The following is a 24,680-nucleotide window of genomic DNA, read 5'->3' on the forward strand; positions in this document are numbered from 1 at the left end:
TTCAAAAAAATAGTTTTACAGTAAAAGTGTAAGTTTAAAAGGTTTTTGCGTGCTAATTTCAAAGCCAAACAGAACAAAATCATATTATGCAATGAATAACTGTTAACACAGCATGAAACATAATTTACTTTCAAATTATAATGTTTTACTATTTTTAATATGGTTAATCACTTGCTGTAATGTAAAATAGCAAATTGTACATCTGCATCCCCATACGCGAGTGGCAGAACTGCAATGAGGCTACCGCGTAGCACAGGCACAGGGGATGGCAAGAGAAGTGAGCAGAGGGCAAAGTTAATAAAAAAAAGCTTCATTTCAAAGGTTGCTGATATAAGCTGTATTTAGTAACAAGAAAAATAAAAACAGAAAATGAACCAAAAACAAAAAAAGGAAAAAATTGCCCAAAAGGAAATAACATAATTAAATACTCTTCCAGAAGAATGAATGGACTAATTAAATAAAAATAATGCATTTTAACATCATAAAATTATAAAATTAATAGGTAACACTTTAGATTAGCTACAAGCTATAATGTATTATAATCTATCAATTAGTCACATGATGTTATGTAACAAGACCCTAACAAAGGCTTCTTCTGGTCTAAATAACACTTAAAAGCATCAATAAAATCGTTATTCATCTCTGCAGTGTGGCGTACTTAGTGGGTGATAATATGTATATGAATATAACATAATTCAGCATAAGGCTTGTAAATCCTTACATTAGTTAACATTTAATAAAACCAAATGAAGCTCTCATATTCACAAGTAATTTTTACCAGCTGATCACAAGTAGACAGATAAATAGTTATATAGACATAACTTTATTTTTTTCCCAGGGGGAGATATGGCTTTTTACATTAAATCTTTAAATAAATAAATACGTTAATAGGTAGATAACTAAGTCAATAAATAAATATATTCACACACGAGAATGACTATAAAGGAAGAAACGTAAAAAGAAAGAAAACTTCTGACTAGGCTATCACAGTCACAATGAGGCATTATGAATACTGTGACGCGTGAGTCCCTGTCTTGAACCCCAAAACATGAAGCCGAGTCTTAGTATTTTAGCAAAGCAAGCTTTATTCAGCTTGAAACAGGAACAGCACAGTTATTTATTTTAGCGGGATCTACCCCTTTCCTATACACAGACACAGCAAACGGGCAGGGTCAGGGCCAGGTTAGTGGCCAAGTAATAATGTTCCCTGCATTTATAACGTTCCTTGCATCACCCATCGACGGCAGGCGCTTATAGCTCGATCACGATTGGCTCGGATTTGCTTTTCAGCACTGTGAGCCTGCGGTCGCCCCAACAATGAATAAGCTGTTTTCCACAAATGCGACAATCACTCATTGGGACGCTCCTTGGCATACTGACCCATTAGGGGGAGTCTCAAAAGAGTTTAGAAACCTCACAATACGTATTACTGTTGGTATAAAGGAGCACCAATTGCATTTCTTAAAATACATCTGCTGAATAATTCATTGGCTGAAAGTCCTCAGTGTTGGTGTGTCAGAGAGAGGGTGTACAGCCTTGTTCATAATGGCACTTGGTTTTGTTTTAACTCATAAAGTCTTTTTTATTATTGGAATGGTCTTCTTTTTAAGCCTGCATATGTTAGCTTCATGTCCAAGTGTCTGCTAATGGCATTTTCGTTTGATAGCCACGATTCAGCCAGCTCTCTGTCACTTTAAGTATTAGCCCTGAATCTTACTTGAACTGTGTCACAGTTAAACATGTGGCTGGTTGAATCGGTATGTCCGTATATTGGGGACCATGGGTCCCTCCTTCTGACAGCATTGCGATGTTCTTGTGTACATGTTGTGAGTGTTTACTCAATACTGCAGAAATATAACCTGACCTCTAGAGGGCACCCAAAATCCTTGGCTGGACAGACTGTGCTCAGAATTGACCCTGCTGACAGAACTTGAGAGGATCTGCAGAGAAAACCCCCAGATCTAGGAATGTGAAGCTTGTATGAAACCCAAGAAGACTCCACGCTATAATCACCACTAAAGGGGTTTCAATTTCATTGTTCTGAATACTTTAGTCAATAGGATGTTTCAGTTTTATTTGTTTTTTTATTTGAAAAATTAGCAAAAATTTCTGAAATCCTCTATTTGTTTTGTTATTCTGGGGAATGGAATGTTATTTTCTGAAAGAAAAATGAATTAAAAATGATTTTAGCACAAAGGTGCAACATAATAAAATATGGAAAAAAGAGAAAGGGTCTTCTATTCTATTTTCTAAATGTACTGTATATTGAAATATATATTGTCCGACCTGTGAGCATAGGGAGTGTTTAAGGGGTTTGTGCTGGGCAAGTTTTTGGGACAAATATAAGTGAGTTTTGTTCTGTTTCTTTCCTTAGAATGGCAGAGGACCAGTGAGGTCACTTCCTTTGCAGACAGAGTCCCACCGGAAGTCAGCATTCAGTTAGGGACCAGCTTTTGTGGACTACGGAGCTTGGAGTCTCTGAAGACCCTTTTCACAGATGGTGTTGAAATAATTTTAGCACAATCATGTTTTGTTTTTGACCTACAGACACCAAAAATTAAATGGGCCATCCTGTCAGATCCCAACTCTTATTTCTTTGTTGTTTGCTTCATTTTACAAAATTAATTCATACTATAACTTTATTTGTAACTAGCAGAATACCCGCGCTTCGCAGCGGAGAAGTAGTGTGTTAAAGAAGTTATGAAAAAGAAAAGCAAACATTTTAAAAATAACGTAAGATGATTGTTAATGTAATTGTTTTTTCATTGATATGGGTGTTGTTGTCATATCTATATATTTATATATATCTGTATATATATATATATATATATAAATATATATATATGTATATATATATATATATATATATATATATATATATATATATAGCAAAATACCTGCGATTGGCAGCGGAGAAGTAAAAAGAAAAGGAAACATTTTAATAATAACGTAACATGATTGACAATGTAATTGTTTTGTCATTGTCATGAGTGTTGCTGGCATATATATATATATATATATATATATATATATATATATATATATATACACAGACACATATATAAACATATATATGTATATATATACATATATACACATACTGTATATATACACACACACATATATACATACTGTATATACACATATACAAATCCACATATATATATATATATATTAGGGGTGGGACTCTATTAAAAAAATTAATCCAATTAATTAGAGGCTGTGTAAGAATTAATCTTGATTAATCGTATGTAATCGACACGTAAATTTGCCCCAAATCGCAAATGTTTTTTTTTAATTTAAAAGGGTCTTAGTGGGTGACAGAATCAAATAATAGACATGGACATGAATATTGTAAACTGAAGCTGTTTTAATTTCTGAAAAAAAGCCTTTAAACTGCATTTGAATTCAAAACAGAAACAAAAATATCATCCCTGGTTAAAATTGGGCAGACTTAAAATAAAGTGGTAGTTTAAGTACTTTAAGTACATTTTCAGAATAGTATTGTCTTTAAATAATAATAACCAAAATTTCAACATAAAGTGCAGTTTTTCTTCTTAAAAAATAAGTCAGAAACATAAAAGGTAATTTGACCAACTTAATCTTTAAACTCTGAGTAACATTAGCCAAAATTATTTTGTACATTAGGCTAAAACAGTGTGATCATTGAACATTTTGTAATTAGATGTAATTAGAATTACTAATGGTCACGGAAGTCCAATGATCCCCAGTAAGAGCCACAAAGTCCGCTTTCTGTAATGCATCTAATTTTGCTTGCTTTTCAGTGTGCACAAAACCATGCTTTTATCAAGGCTTCGCTCGGGAAGTCGAAATGATCAGTCGTAGGAACGCGCTTTATTCCGACTCTAACATTTTTGTAGCTGTGATGTGTGCATCAGTGTAATGGATGTACCAGGAAATCATGCATTGACAAAAGTTCCGTTTGCTTGGAATTGAAAGTGTGATTAAATGCGTTATTTTTAACGTTATGGAGTACATGCATGAAGCTTCTCAGCTGTGCTTGTGCTAATAAAGGGAAACATTTTAAAAATAACGTAACATGATTCTGAGTTAACCGAATATTTTTTCATACGTCCAAAACCAAGGAGATGCGAAGGTAAAATGAATCGGGTAGCGCGTACATACTCAGTGCATCCCTCTCGGGAATCGAACCTCGAATTCGGCATTAGAGGCGAAGACTCTACAATTGCGCCACAGCGTGTGGCTTGTCTATGCGAGAGTATGTACTGTAGATCGGGGTATATATATACATTTATATATATACCCGCGTATCGCAGTGGAGAAGTAGAAGTTATGAAAAAGGGAACATTTTAAAAATAACGTAACATGATTGTCAATATACAGTAATTGTTTTGTGAGTGTTATTGAATGTTGCTGTCATCAAGGATTTGATTATCATTATTTGTTTCAATCAGGCTCGTATTTGTAGGATGTGTTCAAGTTACATTCCGTGTTTGTCAATCGTTGTAAAGATAAGAGGTTTCATTCATCGATTAGTTTCTTACTGCATCAATAAACAGCTCGTCTTCCTCTTTATCTGAGATGTGACAAACTGCATGCACGGGTTTTTTTACACTGTCTTCCTTTAGCGGGACATTCACTTTTTCCACCGTGTGCTTTGTTTCCGCAGTAGCTGCACTTATGAATATGATTCTATGTATCAGACGCTTCATATTTTTTGCTGCCTTCTCAATTGTGTAATTCGGTTTTTGTTCAGCACTCTTTGGAACTGTTGCTTTTTGTCTGTGCACTGCGTCAGTTCACGTGAGCCGCTTGGTGTTCTTGCATCGAAGGTTCCCAGCTGTACTGGTGCCATCTCGTGTAATGTCAGCTAAGACCGGCACTTAAAAGTTTCTCTCGCAGTTTCAATGAGTCTGTGCCAAACACCACCCTGACCATCTCATCTTCCTCTGCATAAGCACAGTCCTTCACACGTGAATATTTACCGGCAGTGTTTGTATTGGATTGCCGCTGATGGGCGGCCTTATATGGGCAGGCACTAAATTACAAACGCTAGTGGCAGCCTGTCTATGAACTTAATTTAATATAAACTTACGGTTCACGCCGTGCTTTGTTTCCGCAGTAGCTGTACTTATGAATATGCTTATTTGCTTCATAATGTTTTTCTGCCTTCTCAATTGTGAAATGGCGTTTTGTGCTCATCGCTGTTTGGAGTTCTTCCTTGTTCTCTACATACTTACGTAGGAGGCGTGATGATGTCACACGAAACTCCGCCCCCCACGGCCATCTCCAACTCAACTCTATTACATTATATGTAGAAAAATAGGTTCCAGTTATGACCCTTACACGTAGAATTTCGAAATGAAACCTGCCCAACTTTTGTAAGTAAGCTGTAAGGAATAAGCCTGCCAAATTTCAGCCTTCTACCTACACGGGAAGTTGGAGAATTAGTGATGAGTCAGTGAGTGAGTGAGTGAGTGAGTGAGGGCTTTGCCTTTTATTAGTATAGAAGATACGTATTCAATATTATATGTATAAATTGTATATAAATAGATTCTCAAACATGTTTAGCCAGAGCCTGTCTTAGTAGCATTAGGTGCCAGGCAGGAAACAAAGCTAGATAAGGTGCAAGTCCCTCACAGGGTCCTCTCTTACACACACACAGACACACACACTTGGACATTTTAGAGTTACCAGTTAACCTAACCTACTTGTCTTCAGATGTGGGAGCAAAACCAGAGTATCTGTAAGAAAGAAAACCCAAGTAGACACAAGACAAACATGCAGACTCCACACTGACAACAGCTGCTCTCAATGCAGTCCTAAATACTATATATACACGTCCTCTTCTTCTTCTTCCAGCTGCTCCCGTTAGGGGTTGCCACAGCAGATCACCCTTTTCCACATCTTCCTGTCCTCTGAATCTTGCTCTCTGTCACACCCATCACTTGCATGTCCTTTCTCACCTCATCTATAAACCTTCTCTTAGGCCTTCCTCTTTTCCTCTTGCCTGGCAGTTCTATATTTAACATCCTTTTCCCAATATACTCAGCATCTCTCCTCTGCACATGTTCAAACCAACACAATCTCGCCTCTCTGACTTTGTCTCCAAACTTTCCAACCTGAGCTGAACCTGTAATGTCCTCATTTCTAATCCTGTCCATCCTCTGGATACCCAATGCAAATCTTAGCATCTTTAACTCTGCCACCTCCAACTCTGTCTCCTGCTTTCTAGTCAGTGTCACTGTCTCCAACCCATATAACATAGCTGGTCTCACTATCGTACTGTAGACCTTCTCTTTCACTCTTGCTGGTACCCGTCTGTCAGAAGTTACTCCTGACTCTCTTCTCCATCCATTCCACCCTGCCTGCATTCTCTACTTTACTTCTCTCTCACCATCCCTGTTACTCTGTACTGATCCCAAGTATTTAAACTCATCTGCCTTCGCCAACTCTGCTCCTTGCATCCGCACGATTCCTGTTCCATCCCTCTTATTTACACACATGTATTACAGTATGTCCTACTGACCTTCATTCCTCTCCTCTCTAGAGCATATCTCCACCTCTCCAGAGTCTCCTCAACCTTCACCCTACTATTGTTACAGATCACAATGTCATCAGCAAACATCACAGTCCACAGGGACTGCAGTCTAATCTCATCTGTCAACCTGTCCATCACCATTGCTAATAAGAAAGGGCTCAGAGCCGATTCCTGATGTAATCCCACCTCCAACTTGAATGTATCCATCACTCCTACCGCAGACCTCAGCACTGTCACTCTTCCCTCGTACATATCCTGTACAACTCTTACATACTTCTCTGCCACTCCCGACTTCTTCATACAATACCACAAATAATATTCAAAGAAGCTTTTTTCCTTTATATTTTATTATACTGTACTGTATAAAAAGGCACACCTTATTGAAATGTTTTACTCTATCATGCTCATTTTCAGTCAAATCTTATGAACTGCAATTAAAATATATTTTTAAAGATTGTACTTAGTTATTAACCTTTAATATTCAACTCTTGTTAACAAAACAAATCATTGACTGTTCTATGAATTAAACACTTTAACACTCTTATTGATGTATCTGCAAGAAGTTTATGATATAGTGAAGGATGTGCATTTTGTTCCAGCCCTAAACCCAATTGAGCACACAAGTGAGACCTGATACAGATTTTCAATTCTCCTGAAAATTCTTTCCTTCACTGAACTTAAATTTATAATAATATGGAGTTCTTGTAATCCAAGGTGACAGCTCATACTAAAATTAATTTCAAGATAGAACATGCTGTCCATTCTATGCTGAGTGTAATCTATTGAGAAATGCAATTAATACACTAAATTAATACACTGTCAGACTGCCATTCTACAAAAGTGCCCACTCTAACATGTTCCTGAATAAATGTTTGATATGACAGAACACTGCCATTATTTTTACCAAATATGAATGTATGCATCCCTCTAATATGGCTAATCAGGTAGAAACAAGGTAATGTGATATGGTGGCTAAGACATTATAATATAATATTGATTCAATCCCCAGCTCTCATTTACTTTGTCAAAAGACCACTGCAAATGTGAAATTATACAAACAGAAAAACACACTACCAGTCAAAGTCTTGACAAACACAGAAATGTTCATGTTTCTGATAGAAATGTATACCATTTTTGTACCAAGATGCCATTAAACTGATTTTAAAATGCAGCCAAGATGTGGCTAATACTGCTTGAAATGACAAATTTTTAATAAATACTTTAGATACAACGGCAAAGCCCCATTTTCAGCATTTTCCTTCAGTGCCTGAATGGTCAGCTCCCTTAGCTTATCTTTAATTTAATTGGCACAGCAACATCAAGTTTTGCTTTTTTGGAGCTTTCTGTAATTATTATTTTTTATTTATATTTTTGATCCATAGTTGTTTGAATCTGGTGATGAAAGAACACACAGGTTCGGAAGGCCGACTATATATTTTCCTGTGTGTGTGTTTGGCACATTATCCATCTTCCTTTTCTAGATACATCAGTGAGAGATAAGAAGGGAATTCTCACCTTAAGGTTCACCTGGTAGTTCCAGACTTCTGAGCCAAGTTCCTGTTATTGGGACTTCAAAAGGGTTTGGTTGTAGATCAAAAGTTCCTGCGGTCTTGCTGGTCACATCCCTAAGCCTGCTTTACCTTTCAGTAGGTTAATAGAGAAACCTTTGTAATTGCTTCAGCACTACTGAAACCTGTTATTCTGTTCACCTGAGTTGCAAGGTACTGGCATTCCTAAAGTTCAGTTCTGGGTCTAAAAATGGCCACAATAAAATAGCTTTCTCAAGAAATATATCAGTCTATTGTTTATTTATTGTGACAGATTGCCAATAAACTTAAGATTTCATAAAAGGTGTCTATTACTCTCCTGAGTGATGATGCCAAACTGGATCTAACCAGGGAAGAAAAAGGCCCAAATTCACAAGTGCATAAGCAGAGAAGGACATCACTGTAACAAAAGCCATACAGGACCTCAGTAAGCTTCTTCCTTAAATACACAAGAAGTACCAGTGGCACCTGCAACAGAGAAGACAGTTCTGAGATGCTGGCCATAATACACTTCTATCCAATGGCTGTGTTCTTTTTCTCATTTTAACCTTTTCTTTTTATTTGCCAGTTTCAAATATAGCTATTTCTTTGAAACTCTAAGGCCAGGATCGCAAAATTACAGACTATGTTCAGTAAAGTAATGTACGTATATATTGTACAGGCGACCCTTCAGACCTGTGGGTGATTGGTATCCACATAGAGTCCTGGGGCCTCATGCATAACGCCATGCATAGAATTTGCACTATAACATTACGTAAGCACAAAAGCAGAAATGTGCTTACGCACAGAAAAATCCAGGTGCAGGAATCTGTGCGTTTGCCTACTTCCGCGTTCTTCCACTACATAAATCCCGGTCAGCGTGAAAAGTAACGCTCATGCACGCGCTTTATGTAACACTCCAACTCCTTCCAGAATTACGCCTCTTTGAACATGCAAATCAATATAAATAGCTCTTAAGCTCAGCGTTCTGTGAAAAGACAATGGGAAAAGCACGGGGAAAAATATAAGAATGTCAGCAAATACCAAGTGGAGGCAAAGGAAAAACATACTATTTGTTGATTTAAACAGTGGTATAATCAACAAAAGGAAGTTGATCGAGTGACATAGCGTGTCGGAGAAACTCGAAAGCTCAAGTTCACAAAATCGCACAGTGCTAAAATAAAAAAGAAGTTACATTTCAAAGTCACCGTGAAAAGGCAAGTCGTAGCCCACCGTCTGAGTGTCATAGGCACACAGTGGGGAAAAAAGCACGAAATGTCAACTTTAATCTCGAAATTTCCACTTTAATCACGTAATTTATTTTGTCATTAAATTAGAGCATCATAAACTTCATCTTAAAATCGTTTAATTTACTAGTTTCTCAAATCCCAGCGTAACTAAAGTAGCATGTTAAATGCTTTGTTTTGTATTTGATCTTTTATGTGCTCTATGTGTGTGAATCACTACGTGCTTCCGTTCTTTCTCTTTCTCCGAAAGGACACAGAATCCATTACAGTCGTGATATTACAGCTCTCTGAATAATTAAAATACTGAGATTTATATGTGATATCATTTTCATGATGATTGGAATGAAAGCATGTTATTAAACATGGGAACACGATGGCGCAGTGATTGTTCATGTCTCACACAAAATGCTGCTGCGCCTTCGATGAAATAATTCATTGTAGTAGTACTGTCTCTTTCAAACGTACTAACCTCCAATTCCTGTCGATACTTTTCTTTACCCAAATACCCTATTGCCACACAATCAGCTCTGTAATAGACGTTAAGCCATCTGTAAGCTTAGAACACAAATTCTTCAAAACTTTTAAGGAACACTGAAATATCTTCATAGTATGTGTTTAATTATTCTATCCTTCTATCCTTCCAGTGTTGCGCCAGCCTCAGTAAATATACAGCGCGAGGCAGGAACAATACGCGAACTTGCTAGCGCTGCATTACCTCACGTTTAATTATTAACAATACAGATTATTTAAATGTTAAAGTTTTATCTGTATAATATAATCAACATATTTTGCTGCATTTAAATAATAAGCCTTAAATAATCTCGCTCCATCTTATATATTGGAATGTCTGACACCCTATATTCCAAATCGTAACCTTAGATCCTCAAATGAGTGTCTCCTTAGAATTCCAAAAGCTAAACTTAAAAGAAGTGGTGAAGCGGCCTTCTGTTGTTATGCACCTAAAATCTGGAATAGCCTGCCAATAGGAATTCGCCAGGCTGATACAGTGGAGCACTTTAAAACACTGCTGAAAACACATTACTTTAACATGGCTTTCTCCTAACTTCACTTTAACTTAATACTGATACTCTGTATGTTCAATTCATCATAATAACTATTCATAGTGGCTCTAAAATCCGTACTGACCCCAACTCTCTCTTCTGTTTCTTTTTCTGGTTTCTTTGTGGTAGCGGCCTGCGCCACCACCACCTACTCAAAGCATCATGATGCACCAACATTGATGGACTGAAAGCCAGAAGTCTACGTGACCATCATCATCAGGTCCTTCCATGAAAACCATAAATACAAAGAGGACTGTTTCATTTATGTTAGGTAGATTGCCCAGAGGGGACTGGGCGGTCTCTTGGTCTGGAATCCCTGCAGTTTTTATTTTTTTTCTCCAGCGGTCTGGAGTTTTTTTTTGTTTTTTTCTGTCCACCCTGGCCATTGGACCTTACTTATTCTATATTAATTAATGTTGACTTATTTTTATTTTTTATTGTGTCTACTATTTTTCTATTCTTCATTTTGTAAAGCACTTTGAGCTACATTTTTTGTATGAAAATGTGCTATATAAATAAAAATATCTTAAAAATGATATCATCATCATATGTAAATACGCACTTTATAAAGTGGCTCAGGTTGTGCAATATTATAACTGTAGTGCAAGTTTACAGTGAGGTGATTGTACTTATAAGTAGAAACAGTTCTACAAGGAGCAATTGATTGAGTGCATTTATAGTTCTTGGGGTAAAACTGTTTCTGAACCGCGAGGTCTGTACAGGAAAGGCTTTGAAACATTTTGCCATGGCTGAGGCAGCGTGTGCTTGATGATGTATACCGATAATTCTCTTTCCGATCAGCTGCTGCAGTGGTGCAGTGAGAGTAATATGGAAAAAGATGATCCGCTGTGGCAACTCCTAACGGGAGCAGCTGAAAGAAAGAAGAAGAAGAAGGTGCAGTGAGAGTAACAAAGCTAAAGCAGTTATGGTATTTGGAATGCTATAGCTATTCCCTTGACCATTTTATTGTTACAAGTTAATTACAATCAGATACATTACACTAATAAACAATATGTGGTTAATTTCAGTGTATTTATAAAGCCGCTTCAGGAAAAGAAAGAATAACCACACAGGAACAGTAGAACTGCTTTGGCACTGGGTGCCGCCCGTCTGCAAAACCAAGTGGAGAACTTGCATAAGACAGGGCATGAGGTACATTGGAAATGTGTGTGGCTTTATGCCAAGTGTAGGTTTTATACATCACGATTTGAACATGGAAACGTTCTTACGCAACATTTCTGTGCGTACGCAGAGTTTATACATGAGGTCCTTGGAACCTAAGTCCCTTACATAAAATGGAGTAGTATTTCACACAAGACACACAAGAATAAAGAACAAACAGAAATAGCTAGAATTAGCAGTGAATCGCAAATCATTTTGCACTTCCTCCATGTACAATACAATACAATATAATTTATTTTTGTATTGCCCAAAATCACACAAGACATGCTGCAATGGGCTTTAACAGGCCCTGCCTCTTGACAGCCCCCCAGCCTTGACTCTCTAAGAAGACAAGGAAAAACTCCCAAAATAACCCTTATAGAAAAAAAATTGAAGAAATCTTGGGAATGGCAGTTCAAAGAGAGACCCCTTTCCAGGTAGGTTGGGCATGCAGTGGGTGTCAAAAAGAAGGGGGTCAATACAATAAAATACAATACACAGAACAGAACAAATCCTCAATACAGTATAAAAATAAAAAACTTACAAGCATGGAGCAGAATTTAACAGTAGATGATATCACATAATATGATTTGGATTTGTTTAGAGTCCTGGAGACCTCGGCCACCCAGCTGTCTCCCCCATTGACCATTCCACAGCTGAGACAGCGCTGCACCAGCCAATCCGATGAAAGGACCCCTCTACCAAATGATTCCTGCGATCCTCCATCAGGGATGACTTTACCTTAGGCAGGCAAAAACTTGGCAGGTGGTACCGTGGCACCAAGTGCAACATTTGAGTACTGAGAAGTGAAACAGAATAGGTGAGGGTTAGTAACAAATTATAACAATCATGTTACTTATGTTTTAGTGCTAATGACTAACAACAGAGGTGCAGTCTCTACAGTTAATCAGCAGCTCTAGTCAGGGTATCCTAAACTGAAGTAGTGAGTCTTCCGGTGGGATTTAAAAGCTGAGAACGAAGGGGTTTCTCTTATAGTAGTAGACAGACCATTCCACAGTTTAGGGGCTATGTAACTAAAAGCTCAACCTCCCGCTGTTATTTTATTAATTCTTGGAATCATAAGCAGTTCGGTATCTTGAGATCTTAATGTGCACTCTGGTTTGTACTGTAAGTCATAAGTTCAGACAAGTAAGCCGGACCTTGGCCATTTAAGGCTTTATATGTTAAAAGGAGGATTTTAAAATCTGCCCTAAACTTAACTGGGAGCCGGTGTAAGGATTTAAGAACTGGAGTTATGTGTTCGTATTTTCTTTTTCTTGTAATAATTCTTGCAGCAGCATTTTGGATTAACTGGAGGCTGTATAAAGAACAGTTTGATCATCCAGTGAACACCGCATTGCAGTAGTCAATCCTACTAGAAATAAATGCATGAATTAATTTCTCAGAATCCTGTTTATTTAGAAAATGCCTTAATTTCCCAACATTTTCAAGATGGAAAAATCATGATTTGGACAACTTTGTAATATCCTCTTTAAATGAAATGCTAGAGTCAAAGACAACTCCTAGACTGCGGGCTGATTCAGTAAAATTAATGGTGATTCCAGCTGAGTTAAATGATGATAAAATATTGCTGTGACCAGCGTCATTCCCTTCAATAATTAACATCTCTGTTTAATCTGTGTTTAAAGACAAGTAGTTCTCATCCATCCACTCCTTTAATTCACTAACACAACTAATTAAAGACAACCACTGAGAAACTTCATTTGATCTAAATGAAAGGTATAACCATATCCATAGCACAGCTGCTTAAAACATTAGATAATTGCTTAACTGCTACATATTTAAACACAAACAGATATAAACCAACAACAAACACTTAGAAGATGGGGCAAAGGGAACCAGATTTTTGAAACAGTTTAACTCACCCACACAGAAACCAAATGAGCCAGAATCAGCAAACCATTTTGTATCTACAGTGCTGCTCCTTCCAGCATGTGTGACAGAGTAAACAAGCTCTAGGCTTCCTAATAGAAAACATTTAGAACCCCATATCCCAATGCTTGGACATTAAATTAACCAGCCACATCACATGATAACAAGAAGAAAATAAATGAGATGCGAGATGAACAATACTCAATCAACAAGTGCTGGAGAGAGACTGAGGGTCTGTAAAATGGTGGATACAGATCACTTCATTCATATGGATTTTTGCTTTTTGGAAGTCTGGATTTTTTTTATCTACATTTTTGTGGTTTTTTGAATCTGTGGGTGAACACCCAAGTGCAGAGGGACAACTGACAGTCCATGGTGGGTGATGAGTGTGTGTGTGTTTCCCACATTATCCATCTCCCTTTCCCAGATGCAGCAGTGAAAGATCAGAAGGTAATGATTACCTTAGGGTTCTTAAGATTCACCTGGAGGTTCCAGACCTCTAGGTCTTGAATCTGGTATTGGGGCTTCAACAAATTTTGCTGTATACCAAGACCTCTGTTGTCCTACAGCTCATGTCCATGACTTTGCCTTATCTTTCAGTGGAAACCCTAGGTTCCCTATGGGAACTGCGGAGACCACATAGCAAAGTATAACAAAAGAGGATTAAATGATAGTATAATCTAATACAATAAAGTAATCTTTTCCTATTGAATGTATAATCTTTATAATACAATTATATTACAAATGATAAAGAATATGGACAGTCTAATAATCCAATAGCACTAACACAGAGATTCTGCTCTTCTCTTCTGTTAAACGGACACATTAATAACAAAGTATGAGTTACTTGTCACCAGAAATAAGTGCTTTGGCTATGTCATTTAGTGAACTGATGCTAGAAGGAAAGCAGACAGATTAAATCCTAACTCAAATTTATTTAAAACATTAAAATTGTAACAAAACATACCCTCCACATTTAAAATATACAGATCAGAAATTTTAAATAGAAGTCAGTATCCTAGCAGTAGTTGGACGTGAGGACAGTAGTGAGGACGGTAGTAGGAACTGCACCTAAGTAATAGTATGATGGTAGTGAGACCAGCTATGTTATATGGGTTGAAGACGGTGGCACTGACCAGAAAGCAGGAGACAGAGCTGGAGTTGGCAGAGTTAAAGATGCTAAGGTTTGCATTGGGTGTGACGAGGATGGACAGGATTAGAAACGAGGACATTCGAGGGTCAGCTCAGGTTGGATGGTTGGGAGACAAAGTCAGAGAGGCGAGATTGCGTTGGTTTGGACATGTGCAGAGGAGAAATGCTGAGTACATTGGGAGAAGGATGTTAAAGATAGAACTGCTAGGCAAGAAGAAAATAGGAAGGCCTAAGAGGAGGTTTATGGATGTGGTGAGAGAGGACATGCAGATGATGGGTGTGACAGAACAATATGTACAGGACAGAAAGATATGGAAGAAGATGATCCACTGTGGCAACCCCTAACTGGAGCAGCCGAAAGTAGAAGAAGAATCCTAACAGTAGTTGGGCAGCTGAAATCTCGCTTGACTGGAAAAACAAGCCAATGCCGAGAATGGGACTTTGGTGCCCCCTGTGCACCAAAATTTGGAAATGCTGTCATTGCAAAAGGAAGAGATTTATATGGTGGCTTCATGCTTTTCAAGAACACGGCAATGATTGCAGCTCCCTGGAAATTCTCACGATCCATGCAGAAGCACTCTCCATAGTTGGTTTCGCTATAATGTTTCTCCAACATCCAGCCACCTCCACAGCGTCCTCTGACGAGATTCAAAACACGCACAGAAACGAATCAAAATCCGCAAAAAATGTCCAATGTTAAAACGTCAGGAAATCTCACAATTTTACTTATTATCTTACTTTCTCTGTGCTATTTCAGAACTTTCGACATTGATCTTCCACCCATCCACCCTACCTCACAGAGTCACTTCTCTCTTTCTTTTCCTATTGACTTCTCCTTGCTAATCTTATCCCCACCTAGTTAAATAGTGCAGGTAATTACAATAACATGTGAAAATTGTCAATTAACTAAGTGCTCAAAAAGAAAAAAATGCAAAAGTGCAAATCCTAGCCACTGTACACTAAATTAACTACAAAATACTCATGTCTGTTATGTGAGTTATGAGAAGACAAAGTAGGCCGAGAGCTTTACTGTATAGACCACCACCACTTTCCCTAAACTGACCAACCAGGTTAAACTGAAAAAAACTGAAATCAATAATCATAATAACAATATTAAAAATAGAATAAAAAAACAGAAGGAAGCCTTTTGTAAGGGTTGTGAGTTTTTTTTCAAGCCAGAAAGGTTAACTGTAATTGTAGGTGGTCAAGACCCACTACATTTTACCAAAATTCTTTTATTTTATTAGAAACAAAACACTAAGACAAAACCTTAGTCAAGAGAAAAGTCCTACAAGTGGAAACCAGAATATTGAAATCAAGGCAAACTAGTCACACCTGTTTACTGATTAAATCTGAATATCGGACAAAGGATCTTCTGTGCTGCACTGTACTTTATGCCGCCCAGTTTCCATGTACAGTGGCTTATAATACGGTAATGTAATGTGCTCAAAATATAAACAAAAAGCAAATTAACATTTATTGAAACAAAGAAATAGAATTCAAGCTCATATAAAAACAAAGCTTGAAACATAAGCTCTCAAAATCAAATAATCTTGTAAAGCAAAAAAAAAAAATCCAAACAACAAAAAATGTTCAAACCTGACAAAATAGGTTTCATAATTTTTACCAAAATCTATAGTACTAGGTTGTTGTACCGTGTTAGCCATTATGAATGTAGAGAAAAGCCAAGCAAAATGACACCTTTTATTGGCTAACTAAAAAGATTACAATATGCAAGCTTTCGAGGCAACTCAGGCCCCATCTTGCCTGAAGTAGGGGCCTGAGTTGCCTCGAAAGCTTGCATATTGTAATCTTTTTAGTTAGCCAATAAAAGGTGTCATTTTGCTTGGCTTTTCTCTACCAAAATCTATGAAAAAGGATGGCATTGTCTGATGAGCAAAGGAAAGTGACTGGTGTAAAATAGTAAACCATGTGTCTGGACAACACGTCGTGCTTCATCCACAACAGGACTGAAATGTATGGTGAAGCAACAAAATTTACAAAGAAAGAGGAATATCCAAAGAACAAAGGTTAATAAATGCACAACATGATCTTAAAACAAGGCCATTTTAATAAAGTGTTTGTATGTCAGTGTATCTGTCCAGTTGGTATGTCTCTGTCATTCCAAACAGATGGCACATCACAAACATTAGCACTGCTTTTACAAAACCCACACCAAATGGCATTTAACAGAAACATATGCATCGTATTTGTCATTCCAACAGATGGCACACCTCAAACATTTGTAATAATGCATTTTATTACTACAAATGTTTGTGATGCGCTATCTGTTGAAATGATAAATGCAATGTATTTTATTATTACATGTATTACAAAATACATTCCAATAGATAAAGGACTGGAAACATTAGTGTTGTGGTGTACGTTTATTAGTTAGAATTCAACATGTCTTAAACAGGTGGCATGGCTAGTCATTATATATTTTTGTAATACCTTTATCCAAGGTGACTTAAAAGATTGGTTGCACAGAAAGGTTCTGTAATGGTGCTGACAAGTTGCATCAGCATGGAAATGAGTTACCAACAGTATGAGCTGGCATTCTGTCATTAAATTATAGCTGGTTAAGTGCCAGCTGCAGGAGTAGAAAAACAACAGTCAAAGTGCGGAAGAAAAGAACTTGAAACAGACCTCTGCCACCATGAGAATGCCCCGAATGAAGTAATAAAACACAGACAGGAGAAAGTGTCAATCATTATTCTTTACCTAAATCTTGCATGAAGCAAAAAACTTGTCATGTTAGTGTTTTTGCAAAGTGTCAGGGATTCCAGGGGCAACGATCCGGCCGGGACGCCCTGAAGGACCGGAAGAGTGTCTATGCCCGCCCTGGATCACGTGGGGGCCGCCACCCTGGTTGCTTTGGGGGCCACGGGTAGAGGGCTTGGATCCCAGCCCTGTAGGGGCCCGTGGTCACCACCAGGGGGCGCCCCAATGCCTTGGGAACCCTGGACCGCAGCACTTCCACCACACCAGGAAGTGCTGGGGGAAAGAGAAGCAGGAACACCCGGAGAGCTTACGGGAGCACAGCCGGCACTTCCGCCACACTGGAGCGTGTCAGCGGGAGATTGCCGGGGAGCACCTGGAGCACATCGGCCGCCTCCCTTCATTCGAGGCTGGAGTCGGGTAGAAGCAGGACAAAGCAGAAGGAGCGAGAGTGGAGGTGGTCTGAAGAAAGGCAAGGTGTTGTTTGGCCAAGACTTTGGGGGGTTTGTGTGTGCACTGAATATTGTAAATAGACATTGTAAATAAACGCGTTTGTGGGTGAAAACAACATGTCCACCTGTCTGTGTCTGGGCCACGTCCACAAAAGAAAAAAGTATCCTCTGTGCTATATTTATGCAATCCACCGATTAGGTCACTACTCAAAAAGGAATTCATTACATAATCCGAAAACATTTAACATGATTGGTTACACCTAGATGCTAACGGGACATTACAAACGTTGATACCTTAAATAACCACAATCAACCATGACAACTAGGTTGATTTATAGTCCTTAAGAGCATATGACTTTTCAGGTGGGTTAAAGTACACCAGGATGCACGTTTATTTTTATGTTCTGAACCATATGTTTCCTAAGTTTGCCATCAACAAGAAATTTAGTGCATAGCAACAGAACAATGATTACACCATAAAATATAACATTTGCTCTTAAGGGTTACATAAAATAACAGAAAATGCATTTATCATAATAAATAATACAATAACAGCATCGGTTTTTAAGCATAAGCTCAGAAGGATATGAGACTCAGACACAGGCTAGGTGCACATTGGACGAGGTTTCAAATTCAACTCTAACAAAAGTCATAGAGAAATCCTACTAGTGTGGCAAAGGTCAGCCGTCCTTCTAGGGACAGCGAGCTGCCCAAAAAAAAAGATGTAAAGAGCAACAAGCCATTGGCACTCGATGCCAGTGAGCAGCAGTATGGTGCTACATTGATGTCAGAAGCGGGAAAAGATCTACAGTCCTACTCAACAAAACACCGTGCCACAGAGGCCCATAATGGACTTGCTGGGCTCTTCTAAGGAGTTGCTGGAGACTGTCAAGGATGAAATCAAGGATCTGGAATGCCTGTTGTAGCCTTAATACAGGAAGAAGACGACCAAAAGTCTGCCACTTCCGCAGCTTCATCGCCCCAGAATTGTTTTTCCATCTGTTAAGGTCCAGGGATCTGGGTGCATGGCCAACGGTGGTCCCTTAGGATCATGGAGCTGGAAAAAAGTGTGGTAGATCAAATTGCCACGGACCCTAGGTGAGCAGTGTGCATCGGACTGGCACACTATATAGAGCTAGACTTTATTTTTGCTGCCAGAATAAACTCTTGGATTCTCATTACACAGAATTAAGACTGATCCAGAAAATAGGATAAATTGATGGATGGAAATTCATCAGGTGGAGTGTGTAAAGCAATAATCATAAATGCATCCTGGAGTTCAAGTTATGATTATAATACTACCTAACTCTACTAAACAAACTCATGTGGCATGTCTGCTTTTATTCTTCATGCATAAATTATTTAGAAGATAAAAATCACATAAACATATACTAATAGAATAAGGAAAGACTTGTTGTTGGCTTGAATTTTCAACCTTCATTACTAAAATAACAATAAATAAATATTATATATAAATGTCTATACATGAAAGTGTGTGTGTCTGTCCGGCCCGGAAGTGAAAAGTGGTGTCAGGGTAAGGGCTTCACCTCCAAGGAAACAGAAAACTTTCTTAGCCGCTAATAACACAAGCGAGGCGAGCACAGCAGCAAAATGAAACCTCTGAAGAAAGACAAAGTCGCTTACCTGCTAACATCGGCAAAATGGTATCGCTTTTACTTTTCCTCCCGCCACTTATACATAAGTGATGCGAGCACATTGGCAAAACAAATCCTCCTTGGAGAGAGATGCCCAGAGTAGTTCCTTTCAATTACATGACATCTCTACATCTCAGCTTATTTTCTGACGATTTCAATAGTTTCTAGGACCCCGGGCTTTTTACAGCATGGGCTTACACAGCTAGTAAAGAATACAGGCAGTCCCCGGGTTACTTACGAGATAGGGATTGTAGGTTTGTTCTTAAGTTGAATTTGTATATAAGTCGGAACAGGTACATTATTTTAATAAATGCTATTGTTGACCGACTGTAACTAAGTGCTCTGCTAATGAATGATGGAGTTTCACCTCTATCTGACCTTTTTATTATTTCTACTTTATTTTCCAAGGTGATGTTTTTCTCTTCTTTACTGTATCACCAGCACTTGCATCAGATTTGTGTTTCAGAGACATTCTTGAAGGTTGAAGGCAAAAGGTTAAGATGAGCTCTTCTGCACAGCACTGTAAATGTTGTCACAGCGGGAAGGCACCCATCCTCGGCACGTCTGGCGTACTGAACGAGTGACAACTTCCTGTTATGTACGTAACAGTACAAGCAGGTTTGCTATTGAGAATGAATGGGGACGGTGAGGGGCAGTTCACCATTTGCCCACCACACAGTCACCTCCACTTGCATACAGTATGCTGCCTGAAGAGTCTGCACACTTAGAATGAACAGGGTGTGGCCAAAGGCGGGTAGTGAATCGCCCACCACCGCCCCCATTCAATAGGCAGCCACCCAAGGCACACTATACAATGCTACGACCCCACCGCTCCATTCACCCACAATGGCCACAATCGAGTCACCACTTGCAGCATCACCAGCCGGCCACCGAGAATGAATGGGGCAGTCAGGAGCAGTAGCTGCGGCTGCATGGTGGGCAGGCAGCAAACCACCCCATCAAGCCTCCGTTCTGCACACGAGCGGTAGCTGTGGCCCCAGCGACTATGGACCCTGGGTAACTGCTTGCTGCGCACCCAGCCGCCAAGTGAAAATGAATTGGGTACGGCTCCCTCTGCACCATTCATCAACCGGAGCCGCTCAAGGGACACTACACTGCATGAGCAGCGAAATCGCCCCCCTCCAGGCACCACTTGCAGCGTCTCCAGGCCGGAGATGATGGAGCGGCAGTTACTGAGGAGCCTGCATCGCGTCCCCCAGACAGATGAAGGAGCAGCTGCGGCCCAGTTCGTAAGTTATATGTCGGATGTCTGTAACTTGGGGACTACCTTTAATAGAAAATAGCAACATAAAAGAGCAAAAACAGCAGGCAAACAAGAACTATGAACATTAATGATAGTCATCTTGCATTCTTGTATGTCCATCTCTGGAAGTCATGAGTGCTTGACAACTGTGTGCACAGAGAAAATATGACATGAGTCATCTGTTGTGTGATTGATTAGAGTGGTCATCAAAGATAGGCAGAGTGTTATATCTCTGGACATTTTGATCCAGGGTGTCCCAACGATTCTCTATTGGAATTGGAATTAGGAGAGAGAAAGCTGGCCAATGAAAGAGGTGTACAACAACATGTATTCCTCATGACGGAAGGTTAAGTAACGCATTAGTGAGACCTCATCTGGAGTACTGAGTTCAGTTGTGGTCTCCATATTACTAAAAAGACAAAGCAGCATTGAAAAAAGTTCAGAGAAGAGCGACTAGGCTGACTCTGGGACTGAGTTATGAGCCATGAAGAGAAAATGGAGATCAAGAGGTAACGTGATTCAAGTGTTTAAAAATATGAAAGAAATTAGCACAGTGGATCCAGTCTATTCTTTAAAATAACAACAACATTTATTTATATAGCACATTTTCATACAAAAAAATGTAGCTCAAAGTGCTTTACATAATGAAGAATAGACAAATAAGTAAGAAAATAAAATAAGTCAACATTATTTAACATAGAATAAGAGTAAGGTCCAATGGCCAGGGGGGACAGAAAAACAAAAAAAAAACCTCCAGACGGCGGAGAAAAAAATAAAATCTGCAGGGATTCCAGGCCATGAGACCGCCCAGTCCCCTCTGGGCAATCTACCTAACATAAATGAAACAAATAACAATAAACAATAAATGAACAATAAATTCAGCAAGAACACAGGGGAGCAGTTAGAAACTTGTTTAGGCCGATTTCTCACAAATGTTAGAAATAACCCTAGTTAAATGGAATAAATCACCAAGTAGTATGGAAAGCAGGACTTTCCGGAGCTTCCAACATCGACTTGATGTTATTTCTGATAATCTAGGCATGTGGGGTGGAATGGCCTGTTCTTGTCACAATTCTCTTAAGTTCTAATGCTCTATTGATAGTTTTGAGCACAACAGCTAAGTGTGGCCTGGCCTTGTCCTGCTGTACTGTAGGTCAGGCTGTGTGTGTTAAGGGGGTATGAGCAGAGGGTCTCTAAAAGGCTGTCTTCTTCTCCCTCACTGCCCTATCACTGATGCAGCCATTGTATCTGCTGTCCATTTTAGATGGAAAATCTCAGATACACCAGTCAGTCTTGTTTTGGTGTGGTCACCCAGTCATCTATCCTGCCAGTGTGCTGACAACTTGCCTGGAGTCCTGACAATGTGGAGGATCTCAGCCCCTACTGTGTGAAATGTGCTGCTTGTCTTCAGGTGACATTCAAGGCATTATGGAATATGCAGGAAACTTGTCTTGCTGTGTATTGTCTCACCTGGACCTCTTTGGTAACAACGCACCTTACAGACTTTCATGGCAAGTTGTCATGCTTCACTGCACAAGATGAATTGCCGGGCAAAGAATTGACATTTTGTGAAAACACACAAGGTTTCTCATTCCATAAAACATTGTATTTTTTTTCCAGCAGTATAATAGATTTTTTGACAGTTAACTGTTTTACTTGGCTACTTTTCTAATAGAACATTTTGTCAAAAATAGGAAAGTTGTGTAAAACAAGATTAGAATAAAAAAAAAAAAGTTAATTTGTTCCATAAAATGCAATTGTCATATGTCATGTTGTATCACACAAAGCACAGGGTTTTTTTTCCTTTTTTTTTTTCCTGTTTATTAAATTGATCTCCCATTGTTATCCATTTTCACCAGCTGTATGTTTAAAATGATAAATTGTCTGACTTTTGTCTTGCAAAATTAATCCACGTCTTATAATTGAGACCCACTACATTCTTCTTATCATTTCTAAATGTGGGAAATTAAAAGAAAATCCACCATTCAATTTTTTGTTTCGTCTTATTTCGATAAGATAAAAAGCACAACTAAATAAAACAAAGAAAACCGGAGTAAAATGATTTATGAGGGTTTTCAGAAGAAATCGCAACATGAGTTATTTTTATCCCACTAGGAAGTGGGAAAAATACAAGAGGGGGTGTGGGGGGGGGGTCTTTGTCACAATCCCTAATCTGTCTCTCTACAGCACTTGACATTTTCCTTAAAATGCCTTCATTTCAACAAGTGTAAAATGGTGTCAAAACTAATTTTGTATGCTTATGCTGCCAGCACCTGTGATGTGTGGAGATGACATAATTACAGCAGAATCATGAAAACAGTTCCTCCGGGGATCCTGTCTACAATATATTTTCTCCCAGAGTGACACCTTTTCTGAGCATACAGTTCAGGTGGAAAAATAGAAAGAGATATCTGGTCTCACATTCCATTTTATATTCTTAACATGGAATGAAAAAATTCATGCGCTCGAAACAGATGGATCCGCTGCTAGAATATCCACTAAACTGTGACTTGGCACAAAATAAAGCATTTATATTTCTGGCCGGAATACAAACTGACCCACAATAAGCTTAAGAGGCTGAATTCTTTCATTCCTTATTTTCAAACGTCTACACTTGTATGTGTAACCCTTGATAGTATTTTCTTTGCTACTTGCTTTTTCCTTTCTTTGTTGCCCGCAGGCTGTTCTAGTAAGTCTATGAATTGTAATGTCACCATAATTAAGAGATTTCAGGAGTCTACCTGTGCCAGGAGTGCTCTGTGTGGAGTTTGGACATTCCTCCCTTGTGCATTGTATCCTGATCATACAGTCTCCGTCACACATGTCTCTTTAGAACATTAGAACACTCTTCATGAGAACAGGCCATTCAGCCCAACAAAGCTCACTAGTCCTATCCACTTAATTCTTCCAAAAAAACATCAAGTCGAGTTTTGAAGGTCTTACTGTCTACCACACTACCTGGTAGCTTATTCCGGGTGTCTATTATTCTTTGCATAAAGAAAATCTTCCTAATGTTTGTGTGAAATTTACCCTTAACAAGTTTGTCCCCATGTTCTTGATGAACTCATTTTAAGATTACACTCTCGATCCACTGGACTAATTCCCTTCATAATTTTAAGCACTTCAATCATGTCACCTCTTAATCTTCTTTTGTTCAAACTGTAAAGGCTCAGCTCTTTTAATCTTTCCTCATAATTCATCCCCTGTAGCCCCTCAATCAGCCCAGTCGCTCTTCTCTGGACCTTTCCTAGTGCTGCTATGTCCTTTTTGTAGCCTGGAGACCATAACTGCACACAGTACTCAAGATGAGGCCTCACCAGTGCGTTATAAAGCTTGAGCAGAACCTCCTTGGACTTGTACTCCACACATCAAGGCGCTATATAACCTGACATTCTGTTAGCCTTCTTAATGGCTTCTGAACACTGTTGGGAAGTTGATAGCTTAGAGTCCACTACGACTCCTAAATCCTTCTCATAAGGTGTAGTCTCGAATTTCCAATCGCCCATTGTGTATTCAAACCTAATATTTTTACTTTCTATGTGTAATTCTTTATATTTACTGACATCAAATTCCATCTGCCACAAATCTGTCCAAGCCTGTATGCTATCCAAGTCCTTCTGTAATTATATAACAGATTCCAAATTATCTTCTAATCCACTTGTCTTAGTATCATCTGCAAACTTGACCAGCTTGTTACTTATATTCTATTCTATAATCTAAATCATTTATATTTATTAAAAATAGCAGCGGCCCTAGCACTGACCCCTGTGGAACACCACTCTTAACATCGGCCAGTTCTGATGAGGTTCCTCACACCATCACCCTCTGCTTCCTGTGTTTGAGCCAATTTTGCACCCATCCAAAAACATCACCCTGAACTCCCACTTCTTTTAACTTGATGCCCAACCTCTCATGTGGCACCTTATCAAATGCTTTCTGAAAGTCCAGATAAATAATATCATAAGCTCCACTTTGATTGTATCCTTTTGTTGCCTTCTCATAGAATTTCAGCATGTTAGTAAAAC

Source organism: Polypterus senegalus, chromosome 14 (assembly GCF_016835505.1).
Source record: "Polypterus senegalus isolate Bchr_013 chromosome 14, ASM1683550v1, whole genome shotgun sequence".
Taxonomy (NCBI): Eukaryota; Metazoa; Chordata; class Cladistia; order Polypteriformes; family Polypteridae; genus Polypterus; species Polypterus senegalus.